Source organism: Papilio xuthus, unplaced genomic scaffold (genome assembly GCF_000836235.2).
Source record: "Papilio xuthus unplaced genomic scaffold, Pxut_1.1 DF826945.1, whole genome shotgun sequence".
Lineage (NCBI taxonomy): Eukaryota > Metazoa > Arthropoda > Insecta > Lepidoptera > Papilionidae > Papilio > Papilio xuthus.
In genome coordinates this window covers 5,069,643-5,090,656 of record NW_013531704.1, presented here as the reverse complement: position 1 = coordinate 5,090,656, position 21,014 = coordinate 5,069,643, and the positions used below count along the sequence as shown (strand labels likewise).

The window sequence follows — 21,014 nt, the reverse complement described above, 5'->3', positions numbered from 1 at the left end:
TTGATTTTGTTTTTAATAGCTGTCGGCCACGACTCTATCCGCAGAATTAAAAAAAAACTTATTCAGTATCGATATATTCTTCTAGATTATGTTCTACATCTATGCCAAATTTCAGCGAGATCCATGAAGCCGTTCTAGTGATACCTTCTACCCTCCATCCATCTAAACGTTTCCATTTGTAACACGTATTCATTTATTTATCATATTTTTAATATAGTACATTTCATATACAAAAAAAATATACAAAACATGTTATATTAAAAATAGAACACCACCGGCTGCGGAATCCCATGACTCAAACAACCAGTGGTCAGGGCTGCAGAGACAGAAACCTTCTCACGATGCACGCGGTTTCTAACTGCCTTTTGTATCGGGTCCTTAATCAAACTGTTTAGTGAGAGCTAAATAATATTATTAAAATAATATTGTCAATGTTGCCATTTTTTTTATATTTTATTACAGTTACCCTAGCAGTGTGTACGGTAAGGTCAGAGTTTATCGCAACGAACTCAATGTGCTAACAATTGTCTTTGTGCTTTTCCTACTTGTTATTATTTGATCTCATTAATTAGTGCATGCCGAGCAGCTTCTCTTATCTTCCACTTTGTCTATAAATCATAGAGCTAAATCTATTTGTTATAAAACATAATTTATTAACTATTACACTGAATAAAGGTCAACTTTTTATGATGGATGAAATGTACCGAAAAAAATTGTAAATATTTCACTAATAGCTCTCCGTTTCCTGTTTTTGAAGACAATGACGTAAATATGTAGTATGTGACGAATTATTAAATATGCAATTTGTGCGCATCATTTGCCGTGTGCATTTGCAACCTTCTTGTGCTCGCGGTATATAAATACCAGTCATTATCATTCAATTGTCTTCCTAATTTAAATGCTAAATACGTGCTAGCTTCCTTAGCAGACGCTTAGCTAAGGACGTTCTGAAGGTTACACTTATCGAAAAAGTGTCAATGTAAACCTACTACAATAGTAAGAACTTTAGATAATGTTCGATAAGTGTACGTTATTATTAAACAGCTGACAAGATACAAACATGAGTTATCTCTGATACGAAAACCGAGATTGTAGGCGTATCTAAAATATGACATTGTTTGTCATTGCGAAGACATCTTAACGTCGATTTGATTATAATAATTGAGTAACAGATTACGTATGAAAGCGATTAAAAGTCAAAAGGAACATTAATAAACGGAATGATTTAACAGCTGGCGAACAGACAAAGTATTTGCAGGCAGTGGTCGGTCGTTGGCAGCCCTAGGCGATCACAACATGGAACGGCAGGCGGACGCGAGCACGGGCGCGAGCGGCAGTCGAAGGCACCGCCACGCTCAGAAACAACCTAAATAAAGCGGGCCAGGGAGCAGCAACCATGGCCGGCGGCGAGCGGCGCATGCACGCGGCCCGCGCACACCACGCCGCCCGCGCCGCCGCCACTCACACGCACACAACACCCGCCAGACGAAAATAAAATTCACTCGTATGCGCCATGCGAATAGGAAGGCGGCCGGGTAATAAAACCGGCCGTCCGAATGAACGTATGGATCCTTACGTTTCGTGGCACTGTCGCGAGACGGTCACGGGCGCAGCATCTCAGGCCGCGGGTCACAGACGCTCACACGGAGACCTCATCCAAAGGCGCGTTCCGTCACTCAGAACTGGTTTCGTGGGCGCGCTCGGTATCCAATGGAAAAGTACACGGGCGACGTCCGAGCACATTCGGCACACGCGATATCGCGGCCGTCTCACTGCGGTCACTCGGCAGGAAAATCAACGGGCGGAGATTAGCATGAATGATATCATAGGTCGGCTCAGCGGGAGCGCGATTACAAACGGTGCGACGTCGGCGCTGGTCGCGGCGCGACTGGCGAGCGGCGGCGGGTGGCGGGCGCGGCACTACGCGGGGCCGGTGGCGGGGCGCCGTGCGTAGCGAGTGGCCGTGAGGCGCGGGGACGAGGAAACCCGGCGCGAGTACGGCGCGGGGCCGCGCGGGTCGGGGGGCGCGGATTAATCACGTAGTAAGTGTGCCCCCGCCCCCGCCCCGATCGGCGCCCGCTCCGCACCGGCAGAACCTGCGCCCGCCCGACACATGAATAAATAGTAAATGCAACACGAACGCTCGTCGTGCCAGACTGAAACCGGACACTTCTCGAAGCTAAATGAATTCCTGTGTGAGCGTTGCCACCGAATCTTGGCTCTGCGTGTCCGCTGCGTGCGTCGGCGAGGCGCCACTCCCTCGCCCCTCCCGCAGCGTCGCCACGTACCTCTGTGATGCAATTATTTGACGCCCGTAAGAAAGTATTCAACACCGACCGTAATCATCAAAATAAATTGAATCTATTAGCCCAATTTCATTTATTTATAAGCGAATACTTTCGTGACAACGCAGCGATTTACATCATCGTATCATTCAATTCAAATCCGTGCTGTGTGATTCATGCTTCAATTCCACGTCTTGTTACATTGAATAATAATTGAGTAGTTAGTCGCTGCTCTTTGTAGAACGGTTTTTCCAGTTCACAGCTCCTTCGCTACTAATAGGTAGGTATATATTTATTGCATAAAGTTAAAAATTGCAACGTAGGTAGGTTTCTTATCTATGATATCTCATAGAAAAGTATGAAAAAGTTAACAAAACCGTGGCAAATATTATTAGTTTGATCCCTAAACGGGTCAAGATTGACGTTAACCTTTGTATATTTTATTGGCACAACTCTGAAGATGTTATATCCTTTCAAATAAATGTACGTCGTAACTTGTAAATCCCGCCTCGAGAATGTCCATTAAAGCGTAGTAAAACTATCACTAAGGAGGATCACGGTTCAACGAAACAAGTACAGTAGCGTCATAAGTATCCGTACATAATCCCGCCCTCCCTCCTACCGCCATTGTGTTCCAGAAGCGGTTCCTAAGATAAGCCTTAAAAAGGAACGAGTGCGTCCTTAAGGACAAATGGTTGGACTATTACATGTTCTTTTGTTAAAGAAATATGTTCCGTTTATCTTGATTAACGTTTATGGTTTTAGCCCATTGTAATCACAAATATTCGACATTGTTTACTACGGCGTAATAAAAATGTAAAGCCATTTCACGGAATGATACAAGTCTAGAATAACAATTTGATATTCTGATTGTGGGGCCTCGACAGCGTTGAACTCTTCAGCGAGGGCTATTGATCGATTTGTTCCGCTTTGCCGCAATAACACTCAAACTTGTTTTCTTTTATTATAACGAGGAACCAAAGCTTCTCTTCACAGTGTGTTTTCAATTGTGGTTGACGCACATACAGGTTATGCCCACATATAACCTAGAAGCAAAACTTAGATCTTGCCTACATCCGGATGAAGCAATATTGTGTGTTCAAGGAATTTTAATGTTGCGTTGCAATGATTAAAGAATTATTCTATTCAAATAGCATTTCTTATTTGTTTTTTTTTTTGTATTGACAATAATTTTTGTAGGTTATTTTTACACACTTAACTTTTTCTAAGTACTAATATTAAGAAAATAGAAAGTTTTAGTGTTAAAATAAAAAAAAAACAATACCATTTGTGAAGCCTAATGACTGCAATTCAGTGTTGGGAGCAACAATTTAAATATAAACGCTACGTACGATACAATCGAAAGTTTTTGGCATTGTCGTGTTTCCTGTTTTCTCTCTTTGTTCTGTTCGAGACAGTGTCCGCTTATTTTATTTGGATAATCTGTGGAATTATATGTAGAATATGTACGGTCAGCAGAGCGTGACCGCAGGTGCGGAGAATTTATTGTGCGTAACCTCGCACTTGTGTATATACATATCCTTCATAATAACTAGAGTGCCCAAAAACCTTGGCCTCTGCAAATACGACTCTCTATTTTTTGGGGTTTCGATGTCATCTCGGTCAGTATTTCCATGATTTTTAGTTCCTTTTGATGTCTTTCCACCTCGTACTAAGTTAATAAATGTCTACAATTAATTTATTTTCAAAGCCAGGATAAAGTCAAATGTTTTGGTTTAATAGATTTTACTTCATTTCGAGGTAAAAAACACACTAATCATATTTACAGGATAAATATATTTATCATAAACGTTTAAAATGAGGACCGTTTCAGTATTCAAATACAATTAATATGTTTAATATCATTTTTGATGATACATAGGAAAAATGGGACTGAAAACTTTTCGAATAACGATGTTTTTGTACTTTTACTTTGCATTAGGGATCGTCCATTAATCACGTGACATACAAATGGTGCGGAGGGGTCTCAAGAAAAATCACAAAACATCACGGATAGGGAGGGGAGGGTAAAATAAGATTTCACGCGTATTTATTTTCTATCAAAAAACTTAAACTTCATGAAAAAAATTAATATCGATTTTAGGTTAAGGGCGAGAAGAGACAGTCTAAAACCTCACCATATATCGCTTAAGAGCGGATGGGGGTCAAAAAATTACTAAGAACATCACGTGATTAAAGCACGGCCCTTAACAGTTACCACCGACAAGACACATGTAAAGGTGTGATGCCTCGCCATAAACAGCTTATTTTGAATATTTAAATGCGTATAACGTCTTCACACTTATCTTGCATCAAACGTACAAGCTTACTAAATAGTGTTGAGATAAAAAGCCGTTGCAAGACGTGTGTCGCTGCACCTGATTGCAGTTTGTTGACTCCGCGCCGGATGGCTCAGACGTCTGCCGGCCCACGCCCTACTGTAATTATCCACTATACAAATTCCTCCAACAACTTAATGTTAAATATATTCAGCAATTTTAATATCATGTTATAATGTAAAATGAGACGCTATAAACAATGTACATCGTTGAGAATCAATAATGGCAGCTAATATTAGGTCTTTACTGCCCCAAAAATTACCCCAATTTCAATTTGAACTTGGTACGGATTTGGTTACTTATTGTTATTTTGTTAAATTATTCCCTCTCCCACAATTTTCTTATTATCTATTATTACTACCTTTTAAATCAATTACGTGGTATTTTTCTTACAAAATCTGACCTTACTACTATAAAATCTTATATTACTTCTTACTAATATTATAAATGCCAATGTTGAGATGGAGGGATGGATGTTTGTTTGAAGGTTTCTCCAAAACGGCCCAATGGATGTCGATGAAATTTCGCATAGATATAAAACATAGCCTGGAAGAACACATAGTATACTAATTAGGTTGTTTTTTAATTCCAGGCAGAAAGAGTCGCGGACTTTAGCTAGCCTTTTATTAAAAATGTAACAGTTGTGGCATTAGTTAATTTGGTGTATTTTAGTAAAGATATTGAGATGGAAAAGTGGTTCAGTTGTAATTTTTATTTATATAAACATATTCAATGATGCACATATTTAAAGAACTGTTTTGGCGCAAGGTCTTAGCATTCAATGCTGTGTGAGCCAAACGTTCGAACATGCCTTTACATAACATTTTTTTTTGGAAATGTAATAAAGTTATGACGATGCCACTGTTTTTTTTATTTTTTTTACATATTATTAATTAGAATCTTTTGGCGCGAATGACGTGCTTTCGTTACGAAGTCAAGTGTCAGAATGAATAGTGAGGGGACATAAAAGTCGACATTTTAGTAAGGCTAATGTTGAGTCAATACACTGGCTCATTTTCGGATTTTCTTCCTAACATTATGTATCACGTGTCGTTATTTCGATTCCCAGTACAGTTAAAATTTCCGAAATTTTAGGACCGTTCCATTTTACGCATTTTAAAAAATGCTGCACAACACACATTACACACTTAAAAAAGTACATCTAAATTAATTTTGTTGTTGAATATAGAACTAAAATAATTGACAATTTATGCCAAAACCTGTCTTCATAATTAATTAAATAATATTTATTAATTAGACAATTAAAAAGAAGACCAAACTACTGTTTAATATCGATTCACACAAACAACATAAAGTCAAGGTTTAATTACGTAAACATTCCTGAATATTATATCTTTATCAATCAAAAGTTGCTACATTATATTGAATTCATTGATGACAAATACCAGCCAATTTTTAATTTTTTAATATTTTCTATTGACGACCTTGTTTTATTTCAAGATAGAAATAGAAAGTCCGATTAAATCGTTCTATATGTATCTTACTATCCTACTAATATTATAAATGCGGATGTTTGCATGTTTGTTACAAACGGCAGCATAGATCTCTCTGAAAGGCATACTTGATTTAGAACATAGCCTGAAAGCGCACATAGGTTACATTTTTTTTTATATCGCGCGGACAGAGTCGCCGGCGTCAGCTAGTCTAACATAAGTTAAAGGAAAACGAAACACGTAGAATCTAATCGTAGCATCATATTTAGAGATTTTTAAATCCTCAAAATCAATAAAATTGGCAAATTAGAATACCACTTTTAAACCAAAAAACATGTAGGATTTTTATCTAGTTGTAAACAGTAAAAACAATCTTGATCTGTAAAGATACACTGTGGTTCGTTTTATTCAATGACTCACTTTTTATTTTCTCGACTAAGCGGGTAGTCAGAAATTCCTCATCGCTACGCTCAGGGGCGGGGTTTGCGGGGGCTTGTGCGGGGAAAGCAGTGAGTGGACACAGTTGAGAGTTAGTGTAGGTAGTCGATGGAAGTCGGACGGAAAATGTTACATATCAGACGTGTCGGTTTCCTAACGTTCAGGGTTCCTTAAGTTTAAAGTTTTGTATTCGGAGCGACCGCGTCTATAGCGCGCTTACAGTAGGCGTAATATTAGGTGCATCAGAAAGGAGCATTGCTGGCGCCTTCAGACTGTTTGATAGTAACTCGACTTGACAACAAGTGACCAGGTATCTGCAGGTAGTGAACAGGGCTTAGAGTTGGTAAGTGCTACTTCATCTAATTTAAAATATTACGCCATCCCTTGCAACAAGTAGTCTAAGAGTGGTTGTGCCATGGGATCAAACCCGTGTATACGGTACATACATTTAAATAAAATATTTTATCTATATATTGGTGGATTCTAGTTGTAATACAGAAAAGTAGATTTTGAGCTATCTTTGTATAGGGATAAAGGTATAGGATTGATAAAGATGAAGCAATCTTAGTATTTGAAAGTAGTTTATTTTTATAGTTTTATTACTCTAGCGGGAGCTGCTGTCTTCCCTCTACCCTTTTCTCTTAATAATGCCCTTGCATTTCTCTTGATTTGGGAAAAACCGAAATTGTAAAGGTGTTACAAACTCACGGCAACTTTCAAGTTAGTCAATCAGCTAGTTAGTAAAAGATTAATCCGAGGTCGATGTCTTCAAATAGCAATAGACATTTGCAACTCTTGGCGTTAGACATATGGTGTAACAAAGTGCATCGCGCGCCGTGCGGGAGCCCGGTTAATTCTAGTCTGCCATTTAGTCTATTCCTGCGACTTGCTGCACGCCGGGTAGACCGAAGTATGTACATTCGAATTATGCAAGCAGTATACGTCTGGATTATAAATTGAACATATTTTTAAGTCTAGAAAGATGTTTTGATTGGTCAGATATTAGAAGAATCAGAATTGATTTCAATTTGTTATTTTTTTTCTCTACATTTTACTTTTCGCCTTTTTATATATCAAAAACATATGATGTAAACATTTTTAAGTATGTTACCTAATATAATATCAAATATTCCCGTGTCACTATGTTATTTACCATACTTCTCCGAAACTATCAAACGCTTTTTATGAATGTTTATATGTATAGGTAATTCTGAGAATCGGCTAATAACTATATTTCAATCCCTTGCGGACGATGTCGCGGGCGCTGTCGCCCTAGTAATCAATAAAATAGATATTGTAGTTAACAAAGTATAGCTATGTTATAGATTTATCGATAGTTAGAGTTGGTTGTATGTAACAATGCAGTAAAATCGGATCGTATCGTGGCGAAAGAGCTAACATTTTCGTAGTAAACACAGCGGGCCGTGTGAAGATTTATCATTTCCCAGAACGACAAAGCAACATTGTTCCGAGACTGAAATAAGAGCGGGTTCAAAGCGCGCCTGTTCATTAGGAACGAGCGCTGTTTACATGTGCGCTGAGTTACGTCCAACACTACCCTTACAACGTAGTATACGCGAACTTATGCTCGCCTGGTATCTAACGCACTAACTTCGTACTTTACAAGAGAAAGTTCTTTGACCGAATTTCTTAAGTTCACGTATTCAGTATGAAAACCTTCTTTAATTTTCAGCAATGGATCCTCAATGTCAAAGTACAACTTCATTTCATTAAGGATAAACTGAAGGAAATATTCTATTTCTTACAAGTTCTTACGTATCCTTTTTACAGATTTATTTAGCCTACATTCTGATTAATTTTAAAACAAACAAAATGAAAACTATGCTCAAACAAACGTGCTCGAATTATTTCTATTCGTTACTCAAAATAAACGCGTTTTACGTACAATAACAATGAGATGTAAAATTTTTCTGGAATTCTTACTGAAATGTAGAAAAATATACCAAATAATTGGCTTTTTTTTTCAAGTTTTACGTCAAATCTAGAGAAGATTTCCGAACTGTCGTTAGTGACGCATATGTATACCAGTACTATGAATATTTTTTCAAAATTCGGAAAATGCTATGTTAAAAAATAAAAAAAACTACATAATTTAAAATGTTAATTCTTATTTTAATATTAATATTATATTTATGTCAAAAATAATTACAAACCTAAAAACACTTTAAACAATCGTAATACTGCGTTTTGTTTTTAAAAAAATTGAGCAAAGAGGTTGTATTCGATTAACTTTTTACGTGTACATTTTGTCTTGTAAATGACAACACTAGGGAAATTTACCATAAACAAGGCCTCTGGAGGACTTTTTTTTCGTCTCACTTTTTGATGTAAATTAAGTTATGTTGATTTGAAATCAAGTCGAGTTAGTAAAATTACATTATTTTATAAAAATCACAATTTTGTAAAAAGTTTCTCATATTGTCCAATATTATGTGGTTAAAACAAACTGGTTATTAAATTTAAAAAAATCTTATAAAATTAAACATCTAATTTTATTTTTGCACTATTGTGAAATAAACGAAATAATTTGTTTATGGTTTGTTAGTGTTAGTGTGTTTTAAATACAGATTACATTATAATTTTAAAGTGTTACAAGAAGTTTGTTACTTTATTAACTTTCCTATGAAACAGAGCCGTAGTTATTGTCATGAATTTCTTTTCAACATTACGTTGTGCTTACAAATAAAGAAGATATCGGATGCAATAATTTGCGCTAGTTTGTTACACTCTTCAAGCCGACCATATCTACTTATTACTAGTAAGTTTCTATTTAAATATTATCTAAGCTATGCGCTGCAGCTGGCACAGAACAAGGTCTATCAATAGCGCTTATTTTAATTATAGCCGGAGAGTGAAGAAGCGATAGGGCGAATTTGTACCGAGACAAATTATAGCAATTAATCTCGCTAACAAATCGAATACCGCCAATGGCAGCCATCTTGGATTCAACTTTCTTATTTGTTTATTTTATTTTAGATACATATTAGCAAATGCCTACACATTTTTTGACAATATTAATTAGAATCATTTAGGGCAAATTGGCGCGCTTTTGTTATCAAGTCAAGTGTGAGAAGAATTTAGACGTCCGGAGACAAAATGTTGAACGGAAATATTAATCAGATTTATTTGCTAGAACAATGCAATAAATACATGCCGCCATAACTGATGGCAAAATACTTAAAAAAATTGTATTCTGTGCTGTATATTCTGTTTTTACAAATAAAAAAAATTATCATATACAGTGTAAAAAGTATCACATATAAAGTACGTTTTTAAGATAAATATAAATCGTAATAAAAACCTTGAAGGCCATGACCTAGTGGAGAAAACAGAGATATAAGTTTCTTATTTTAGTATATCGAACTGCTTTTTTCACACCTGGCAACGTATACTCATTGAATATTTATATTAACTTTCTTAATATACATCGCCAAATTAAGGGACTAGATTTTTTTATACATAATTTTACATTTAATAATTTGCTTTTAAATTACAGTAACAACCGCTTAAAACGTTATTGGTTCAAACAATTTATCCGTTTCAATATACCTCATAATACTTCGATTAAAGTTTTAATTCCTCCACATTCTTAAAATTTGGAAATTAGACTTTACAAGTTTTAAATAGAGTATAAATTAGTTCTTTACAAATTAATCATAGTAATAAATGCAGCAATATCTAGATGCAGTACTTCTATCACGCAAGAGTTTATTTTAAGCAGCATCACAACGTCAATAAGAGTAATCCTAATGCTCGACATCCAGCTAAATGTCAGTTGAGAAATATTGTAGCACCAGTGTTGGCTGTCTGACTAGCGAATGCAAATTTATAGCTGTATTATAATGTTCACTTTTTTGCTATAAGTTGGTAAAGAAGCAAGCAGTCCAGAAAAGTTTTAAATGGACATGGGAGGGTACTGAAAGAGAACTAATTCCCTTCTTATACATCCCGACCACCGCTAAGTGTAATCCTTTCTTCCCTATTTTTATTAGGCTTGATTGAGAAAGGGATCCTTTGTCTTCTGTGGTCGTGGTATTTCACCGTTCGAGTGTGGCATTCGTGCAAAAGATATTGGGCTCTATCACTGATACAAATCTAAGGTCCCTCTCTAACGTATTATTGCGACTGTCTTAATGAAAAGACTGCGCAAATTTCTTACAGAATACTAGTCTCTAGAAGAAAAGGGATTATGATCCTTGAGCACTGAACGGATTCAAGCGCGGTCAGGTCTTTACTTTATTTGGTGTTTTACATCGACCTGTACATCTCACCGTGGGTTACCAAGCGACAATAACAATAAAAGTACAAGCAATGTAAACCTAAGATTACTTGCAATACTACAATGACAGTTCTGAATCCTCCATTACACTCACCTACATTTATTGTTAACTAGCTGACCCCCACTCCCAGCCTAGCCCACGACTCCGTCCGCGTGTATACGAGTATATAAAAAACTTAATATATAGATAAGTTAAATAAAAAGCAACTCTTAAAGGCATAAATTCGAAAAAAAATAATAAATAGTATCCTATGTCCGTCTCCTGGCTCTAAGCTACCTCCTCACCAATTTTCAGCCATATCGGTAAAGCCGTTTTTGAGTTATAAATAGTGTAACTAACACGACATTCTTTTACATATATAGATTTGTGATAACAAAAATGTTTAAGCATATTTCAAAGTGAAGACTAATCGGTATAGAGGTAAACAGTTAACTTTTTAAATTGTACCCGTCTAAATTTTAGACATAAAACTAGTAGTCCTTGATCCAAATCGGCCCACTTTTTGAGGTTGAATTTTTAAAGATCTTGTATACTTATTGGCAGTAAGAATCGACGCGAGGCCGTTTTATTTTTTACCGTACGGAAATGGGTCGGCTGATAACGATTAATGTTAAATTAAATTCATTTCAAAACAGTAAAAGGTGGAAACGTAAATGCTTTACCGTTACACATTGCTACATAAAATTTTAATATACTTATTAATTTTTTTACACTACCTAAATTCCAAGTAGTAAGTTACTGTAAATATTCAGGAGAATGTCTAATAAAGAATGTCTAATACCTCAGAGCGATAATTTCATTAAAACAATGGTATAACGTACCAAGAATTAACTATAGATTTGTAGAAAAAATTAACGATTTAAGATTTTTTAAATTTGACATTTGAAAAAAAACTTCCAATAGAAATCGTCTATGGAAATATTTACAACACGTTTAGAACAAGTCTTACTATTTGTATGCAGGAAAAATAGGTCAGGTCGTGATATCTCGGGGGCCGGGATGCAGCGCCCCGGTAACCCAGATACCCCCACCCCGAACTCCAGGGTCACCCCCAACCCCTGGACTTTAGGACCAGCCACACGTGGAGCAACAGGCTCTACTGCCAATACAATAGAATTGTCCTAATTCTCAAATTAAGGTCATGTTTTTTGAACATCCTGTGTATGAATTTGCGTTATTTTCTTTAAAACAAAAATGTGGTCAAAACCACGAAAAGGTTTTGGTCTGGACTTGATAAAAATGTGTAATGAATACCTAATTTGACGATGCTTGATAACCATTTAGTTTTATGTCTCACAAAATACGTCGAATAAGATTTCTTTATGTCTGTTACTTTATGGTCATGAGTATTTCTCGATCAGAGCGAGCCATCATGTTAAAATGTTAAATTATACGAAAAACAATTCTAATACCACAATATAACGACATAAGACGTTTAACAAATGACTTGGTATGCGTTTGTTTTGCTTAATTTTAATTACAAAACATCGTCATACCATAGATAGGCAGACGAGGAAGGTTGCTCAAAGTGCTACATACGTGGAAATACTCCGACATTAGCTTGATTCTAAGAATTTGTTCACTAAACAAGTTATGGTGCTTGAGGGTCCGACCGACGCACATTTTGAAAAACACACACACTAATGTACAAAAAGCAATGCACGAATGCACGATGACTAAATACTTCGAAGGCTGGATAACAGAGATTCGCTTATACAACTTGTGTATGTATGCAGTTACGATTGTGTGCGGCTGTGTGTACAGATTGGATTGTGTATGTATCTGTGTGTGTGCGTTTGTACGCTGTAGCGTGGGCGGGTATACACAGAGCTTTCACGCAGCCTTGGCCGCGAGACACGTGCGTCACTAGGGCTGGCCCTATCTTACAACATAAATAAATATATCCGGACAAATAAACATAATATAACCCTTAACCTTTATAGTACCCGTAATAATAAATTAGACAATTCGTTTCGACATGGCTTGAAAAAGTTGCTTTTATTTGATACTTTATTTGATTTCAGTCTTACGTACTTAACAAATGCTATTCCATTTATAATTTTCTTTAGGATCATGCTAGGGAAAGATTACTATCGGTCTCAAATTTCAAAAGATTAATTTAAGAGCACTACTGTTTTAGCTCTTGGTTATAACGCCCTAAAACCAGTTTGCTGCATTTAAACAACCAAAGAAAAGCAACTTGACGACCTGACAGTTTAAGAAAAAATTATGCATTTGTCTTTTGTTTAATTTAAAATACGTAGTTAAAACCTCGACGGCTGTCATTTTATCACATTATGCGTTACATAATGCATGCCTCTACTTTCTCAAATAATAAAATTGATAAAATTAATGAAAACCACTTTAAAAAATATCTTATTTATTCTGTTCAATAATCGCTTCCTTTTAGAGTTCCGTACCACGAAAGGAAGAAAACGGAACCCCTTATAGGATCATTTTATTGTCCGTCCGTCTGTCTGTCAACTCTTTTTAATATCAAAAATGGATATTAATAAAAAAATTACAAAAATAATGCAGCATTTCATTGTATCGATTATAATAACTTTAATACCAAAGAATATTTATAAAACATTGTTATTTATATCGATATAACTAGGACTGCCCTAGTTAGTGGGTGGTGGGGAAGGGGAGGGGACACCACCCTCTCTCGACTCTCGCTCTATCAGCTGAGAGACACGTGGATCGACTTACATTCCTGTCTTTACTATCATTGTTACACATGACGTTTTTTGGTACATCCAAATATTTCCCACGATTAAGAGTATGTTTATAATATCGATAAATTGTTAATTTATCTAATGTTTGTATTTAAAAATGTAAGTTGAAGACGATATTTGTCTAAGCTCATTTACAACACTGGTTTTTATTGCAAACAACACTAGTATATAAAACCATCTGCAATTTGATAAAGTTTAATCAGTGTGTCCACACTTATGCCTTCACAAAAGCGTTTAACTTTTTAGGGATAAATTACACTTCAATTTCTTGTAATTAACTTAATTCCTAGTGCTCTGAACCAATACAGTAAACAGAAATAATCGTATGACGGTCAGTAACAATTGTTCTTCAGCCATGTAATATTATAAATGCAAATGTTTGGATGGATATTTGTTTGAAGATATCTCCAGAACGGCCGCATGGATTTCGCTGAAATTTGGCATTTATGTATGAAGAAAATAACCTTGAAGAACACATAGGCTTATAATTAAGTTTTATTTAATTCCGCTCGGTTGTAGTCGCGGGAGTCAGTTAGTATGATAATAAATTTCTGCTATCTGGGTAGAGCTGGACCATACCGGTTTAAACTGGTTTTCACCGCCTTGCATCAAAATTTTTCGCACTGATGAACAATTTAATACATGGATCGTCTAGTATCAGATCATCCATGTTCCTTCGTCTTTAATTTTGTACTTACAAAAAAAAAATTCTTCCATTTATTTACTCATAGGTTGTACAATGTTGAAAGCTGTTTAATAAACACTTTTAACTATATTGCTATGTTAATTTACGCATAAATTATAGTTTGTTAGTCGGATCAGTTAAGCATCGTTTAAGTAAAGTAATGAAATTACGTTTAATTGCACTCATGGTGGAACATTACATTTATTTTGAACTTTTAACATAAGACATAGCTGTCGCTCGCCACTCCGTCTGCGCGGATTTAAAAAATCTTTATTAGTAATAGCCTGTGTTATCTTGCACACTATGTTCTACATCTATGCCAAATTCAGCGAGATCCATGCAGCCGTTCTGAAGATACCTTCTAACAAATATCCATCCATCTCAACATTTGCATTTAGAATATTAGGAAGATAAGCAGTTCAACTCATGATTGTTAATACTTTCTCATCGTTAAGCTCTATTTCTCCCAACATTGTGTATACAGTGTAACTTTTAATGGCATTATGTAAATTACAATACGCAATACATATCTAGAAAATATCCAAAGATGGCGCGGCGAGTCGCTGCCACTTGCTTATGCGGTTCGTACAGATTTACCCGTCACTTTGTTTTGTAAGCCGTCGATCTGATATGCGCGCGCGCATGAACGCATTCGCATCGCGCCGGCTTCCCCATATGGCCAAGGCTAGACCTTTTATGGCTAACATAAGTGGGCACTCACCCACCGGTTGAACGAGCCAGCAATATCAATGAACCGGCCATCAATAAAACATGTGGCACGAAGCCAGGAAAGGAAACGGCGAAATGAGAAAAAGAAATATTTGAAAAAGGAACGCAGCGTACACTTGATTGTTTGTGCCAGCACCGCATTCAATGTAAAACTTCTCAGTCCACGCAACGTATGAATTATTCCTTGTTTTTTTTAATCACAATGACTCCACTGCAGTGGCCGTGATTGATTCCTCGGTTGCGTAAGTGTCGTTGTGTGGCCTGAAATTATACGAAAATATTATATAAAAGTTTGTTGTTCAAACACAATGAGGTTCCTGACATATCACCTTTGATCCTCTGTACCCGCTAGTTGCTGTTTTAACACACGATTAGGCAAAGTCAATTTATCTGATATCACGTGGGAAATTTGAAAGACCTTGTAGATCGGTGATTTTCATGAATATGTTACTGTATTTATGTAATGTCAGAAAATTGATAGAGCCAGTAATGACGAAGACTGCACAGACCAGGATTTGCAGTAAGATGAAAAATACCCTGATAATTAATTTAACTTTATTTACAACGCAGATTTTAAATAGGATACTTAAATAGTGAAACAAAAAATACAGAAAAGCAGGTGCTTTAAAAATATTTTCAAAGTCGTATTCGTCGTAGTCGTAAGATTGTTTGACTAGTTGTCAAGTATAAAACTGTCCTATAAACGGTTGATTACTGAGATAGTTAACTAAATTTAGAACGGTTCCAGACGGCTGCACGCGGTCCCCTAATAAAGCTCGGCTCCTGCATTCTTAACGTCCATTTTCTGGGAACGAGACTTTTTTAATACCACAAGACGGAATGTCACTTTTTAGCGGCATGTCGGCTATATGATTTTTCATTGAAATTAAAAAGAAAAGGCGGGAACGTAATAAAGCGACGTTCGGCATGCCGGAGCAGTTTGCAGGTTTTTGTACCGCCATGGTTTATCTTGCAGTGATTAACGCGAGTACAGCCGCAAATGATAATTACATCGAGAAAAAGTAAACGTCTTTTACACGACGATGAAATGATTTGAAAAAAGTAAACGTTGTTTATATACAGGAAGTTCAAAAACTGTTTATTTAAGAAAAACTACATTTAATTGGAATATAGTTAAAGGAAATTGTGAAGGTATATTACAATAAGTGTAAAGTGTGATATCAGATATAAATAAAAATCAATTGCTGTTCGTTACTCTCGTTAAAACTCAAGAACGGCTTAACGGATTTATCTTGGTCTTGGAAGGTATAGGAAAGATTTTAAAAGTGAGAGAAATTCTAAAAATTGCCGGGACAACCCTAGTAAACAATTACCTAAATAACTCTAAACAATATAAACGTTTTCTAAAAAAAATGTAGAGAAAATTTGAACTTTTTTAACTAATTATGTTTTTTTTATTCCGCACGGACTGAGTCGCGGGCGACAGCTAGTCTGGTATAAAGTGTTTTAAAGTCCTTAAATAAGTCACTAGAAACCTTACAATGTGATAAACTTAAAACAATTGCTTTAAACAGTATTAAGTTTTCAAGACCCAAACGGCGTCCAAGAAACTTTCGTGGGAACCTTACTTAAGCCATTGATTAAAAAAAGGGCTTACCTTACGCGAAGTTCGTTCCCACTTTTATAAAATTTCGCGAGCATTGTGAATCAAAAATTACGTAAGTACACAGGAAGCCCACACGAGTGCGTTCACGCGACGCCAAAATCACAGCAAAGAGAGCGTGGGAACTTTACTTTTAGGCATACCATTGATCAATGGTGAACGAATTGAGGAAATTTTATCCATTCAAAATTCAAATTGAAATATTTAACGTCTAAAATAGGTTTTGAATTTAAAACACAAAACAATTTAGACTTTGTTTTAGCTTCGAATTCAATTATTAATTATTTTTGAATCTATGGTAAAGAAAATTGGAAAGAAAGAAAAAGTGTTCATGGAATAAGAAAATATAATTTATAAACCTCAATTACCAGTTGAATATAAGAACAACTCTACACATCATCACCAGCTCAATAAACGTCCCCACCGAGAGGCTACCCCAAGTTAAGGTGATTAGGCCACAGTCAACCACGCTGGCCAAGTGCGGGTTTGTTGACTTCACACATATCACACACATATTTACTTCAAATCAGTACTAATCAGCTCTTTTCTTTTTTAAATTGCTATCATTACACCAAAACTGCAACGTCTAGTCAATAAATTACTGATGTTATACCTTATCAGGTCAAAATTGAACAAAATTTCAACACAAATGCAGCAAAAAGTTTTAGAGAATGTCAATTAAGAGCGCGCCAAACCGCGGCCTAACAACTGCCAATTACAGCACAGACTATATAAAATTCAAGATAAATATACACCTAGATTTGAAATAAAAACTTCGCCGATTTCCAACGAATAAAAAATCATATATTGTGACACCTCTTGCTTTCTTTGTGAATGAACATAAACATAATTTTTTTGTACAATTGCATCATGTTAATGCTCAGTAAGACTAATCAGTCATCAGTAATCAGATTTGGATTATATAAATCCCTTTTGTTAAGAAAATTTTGGTTTTAAATCCCATTTTAATGAAGATTTTCAGTTCTAACAACACGCGCGTAACCCCGAGGGATAGGCAAAACCTCGGACCTAATTTGAGGCGATCCTGACATCTCTCTCGCTTTTTATTAGTTCTTTCCTTCTCTTTTTAATTTCTTCTAATACTTAAATCATTCATTTTTCCTACAAATACTTTATTTCTTTTGCTTTCATGTTACTTCTAATATTATTATTGAAATACATTCCAATTATTCTGTAAGACTCAATACTTGTAGATTCCAATTCCTAGATTCGTATTCTCGGTGAAATGCCATAAGAAACGTCAACGTTTTTATTCTAATGCTTGTATAATTCTACTTTTAAATTAGCAAATCAAGCGTAATGTTCATTATGAAGTGGATCTGGGTCATGGTATACAAATTATACAATTAAACAAAAATAGATCGATATTATTAACTTCCAAAGTAATCATCATTGAATGGCTCTTGTTTTTTTTTTTGCTTCATTATTCCTTGAGCTTATGAAGACTCGTAATTGAGATATTAAAAATAAATTTATATAAAAAGAGGTTTATTCACTGCTTAATGTCCTTGAAACTTACTTGTAGCGTAATTAGTTAAACTAGTTATATTTAAAATAAGGTCCATATTTTTCTTTTAAAGTAGCGCCAGTGATCGAGAAATTGAGGAGTAAAAGATTAGCGTGGTTTGGACATGTTATGAGGAGGGATGATGATGATATAAGCAAAAAAGTAATGAGATTGAATGTGGATGGCTACAAGGGTAGGGGAATACCAAAAAAAGTATGGAATGACTGTGTGAAAGAGGATATGCGTAAGAAGGGGGTAGACTCGGATATGACGGCTGATAGAGACGTATGGGGGAGTAGTACATACTGTGCCGACCCTCGATAGGGATAAGGGCAGGTTGATGATGATGATGATTTTTCTTTTAAATAGTTGCAAATTTTGTTTTATCCTTTAAAAAGATTATAAAGATAATAAAACCTACTATTAACATTTTCACATTGTTCTGTGTAGCTAAGGTTAGCCAAGACGAGTTTAAGACAGGAATTTTACTATCGAAAAACACATTGGTACAGCGGTATTCGAACCCAAGACCTGCAGATTACAAGTCAAGTGCTTAAACCCCTGAGCCACCGACGCTCTACTTAGGTTACTTATTAAGTATTTTTTATTCCGTCAAGTCGGCGTGCGACAGCTAGTCACTATATAAAACATATTGTCATTCCTATCCTTCCCAAAGGATGGGAAGTGAAAGTGAACTTTCCGGATGAGAGGATGCATGGGAAGGGAAAATATTTTCTTTCTGTGCATCGTCTCCTCCGTCGATTAAAGGTAGGCAACGCATATGCAATTGCATATGTCTATGGGCAACCTTCACTTCGCTATTTCAGCGATTGTAGGTGGCCGCTCGCTCGTTTGCCACCTTGTGTTATAAAAAAGAATCTTAAACAACATAGTGATAATATGTATTAAACGGGGATATTGGACTCAGAAACCCACGGTTAGTGGCCACTTAATTACTGACAAATGAAAATGATTATCCATTACTTGCTCTACCAAACACAATTGTATAAAAATAAATGTGTAATAACATTGTGTATACGTTTAACGGTACGAGCGAAGTATCCGAGGGAAACTTGTGAAGTTTAACAAATATTTTAACATTGCGTCGCATTCGATATATCCAGTTTCAATACGTACGAAATTCAACAGCGTGTGAAAACTACACACGACCGGTTCTCGATAAAGCCGATAAGACAAGTCGTTTATGCAAAAGAGAAACAACTGAACTTTCTTGACATGTACTATTTTCTTCGTATAATTATACACCAATCAACATCTGGAGATACCTTTTTTATTTTATCTGGAGATACCTTAAATATAGTATTTTATCTTGATACTTGCGGATATATGGTAAATTTCGAATTATGTGCGTCCCGGAGGCTTAATTTAGACCTTTTTCCCTTCCCACCCTTTTTCTTATAAGGAAAGGATGGGAAGTGGAAGTGGAGAGGATGCATGGGAAGACCACATTGGAATGTGGAATGCAACATATATATCTTTGAATTTCTTCTCATATATGTGCAGGTTGCATCACGATGTTTTCCTTCACCGTAAGAACATCGGCTAAATGTAAATCGGAAATCGAAAAACACATTGGTAAATGGCGGGATTCGAACCCAGGACCCGCAGATTGCAAGTCGAGTGTTTGACCCCTGAGCCACCGACGCTCTTCGTGTTTTTACAGTTATATAAATGTTACTTCACCATGGTGTTCGCATCTTACAGTGCATTTCAATTGAGCGAGTTATTATTAGAGTTGAATTAACAAAGTGGAGCAAAGGACGGTCGGGGGCCATCTTAAAATAGCATCGTTAACTGTAGTGCCAAACGATCGTACTTATTAAAAGTAGCAGTAAACAAAATGATTGTCGACAATTAGTCAATTACGTTGGAGCCGGCGGCGGCATTCGGCGCACCGCGTAGCGCGGTAGCCACCGTTCAAATTCTAGGGATGTACCACAGTTGATCGATGAAATAATATCCATATCTGATGCAATAACTCTGTACAGTAGCTATGTAATGACAGTAGGTGGAATTAATGCGTTCCGTAGGAGACAAAGTTCCAGCACCGATATATAAATCTAGTGATTTCTTCGTTTTATAACCATTTTGTGGTATCCACCAAACATGTCAACATATATGTATATTCCGTAAACTCCGTAGGTACTTAAATTTTGTTAATAATCATTTACATAAAAACTAAAAATGGTATTACCAAAAATAAAAATAAGAAAATATTATGTTAACATTTTTTCCATATCGACTATTAATTTACATAAAATATTTTACGGCTTGTAAACAAAAATGAATAAATTAGCTTATCGATGCGTGTGCGCATCTCTTGAGTGGAGAGGTTAGGCACTGTATAATAAGATTCAAAGTTTATGACTGCTCGTGATTAATAGCGTGCGCATTTTTGTACACGGATGTCAGAGTGGTCCACTGATTGTTGTGGAAAGAGGACACAGGCTTACCCTTACGTTCTGAGGATACCTGAAATGTGCGCAGCGAGTCTTGCAAAATTGCGTTCCGACATAAACTTTGAATTTCAGTATACTGCGCCGGCGCTGCGCGGTGCGGCGCGGTGCGGTGCGGTGAGCGCTCGCTGCGCCGCAAGGACATCGACCCCGCCAACCTTGAGCCCGACAGTTAATTTCAATCATGTTTTTTGTCTCTTACGCACTCACTTTAAAAACACAATCTGTGCTAGTACTGGATTAAAAAAAAACATGTTAAAGCCTAAAAATATTAGTAAGTCTAAATGTACCCATATGACATTTGTAATTTAAAAAATGGTTGAATGTAGGTTGTAGGAAGTGACATTTCACTGGAAATATGTACGTACCCGAGAATCATTACCCTCCTGTTAGTCCGGCAATGAGTAAAATGCTAG

At 36.2% G+C, this 21,014-nt stretch overlaps 1 protein-coding gene across 1 annotated transcript in view; it reads right to left on the bottom strand.

Annotated features, from left to right (window-relative positions):
- Positions 1-1,898, bottom strand: part of Atx-1 (Ataxin 1) — a 39,583-nt gene extending 37,685 nt beyond the window's left edge. Inside the window, exon 1 of the mRNA XM_013316928.1 lies at positions 1,577-1,898. The gene's annotated coding sequence lies outside the window, so the exon portion shown is untranslated. The remainder of the gene's footprint in view (positions 1-1,576) is intronic.
- Between the last annotated feature and the right edge of the window lie 19,116 nt (positions 1,899-21,014).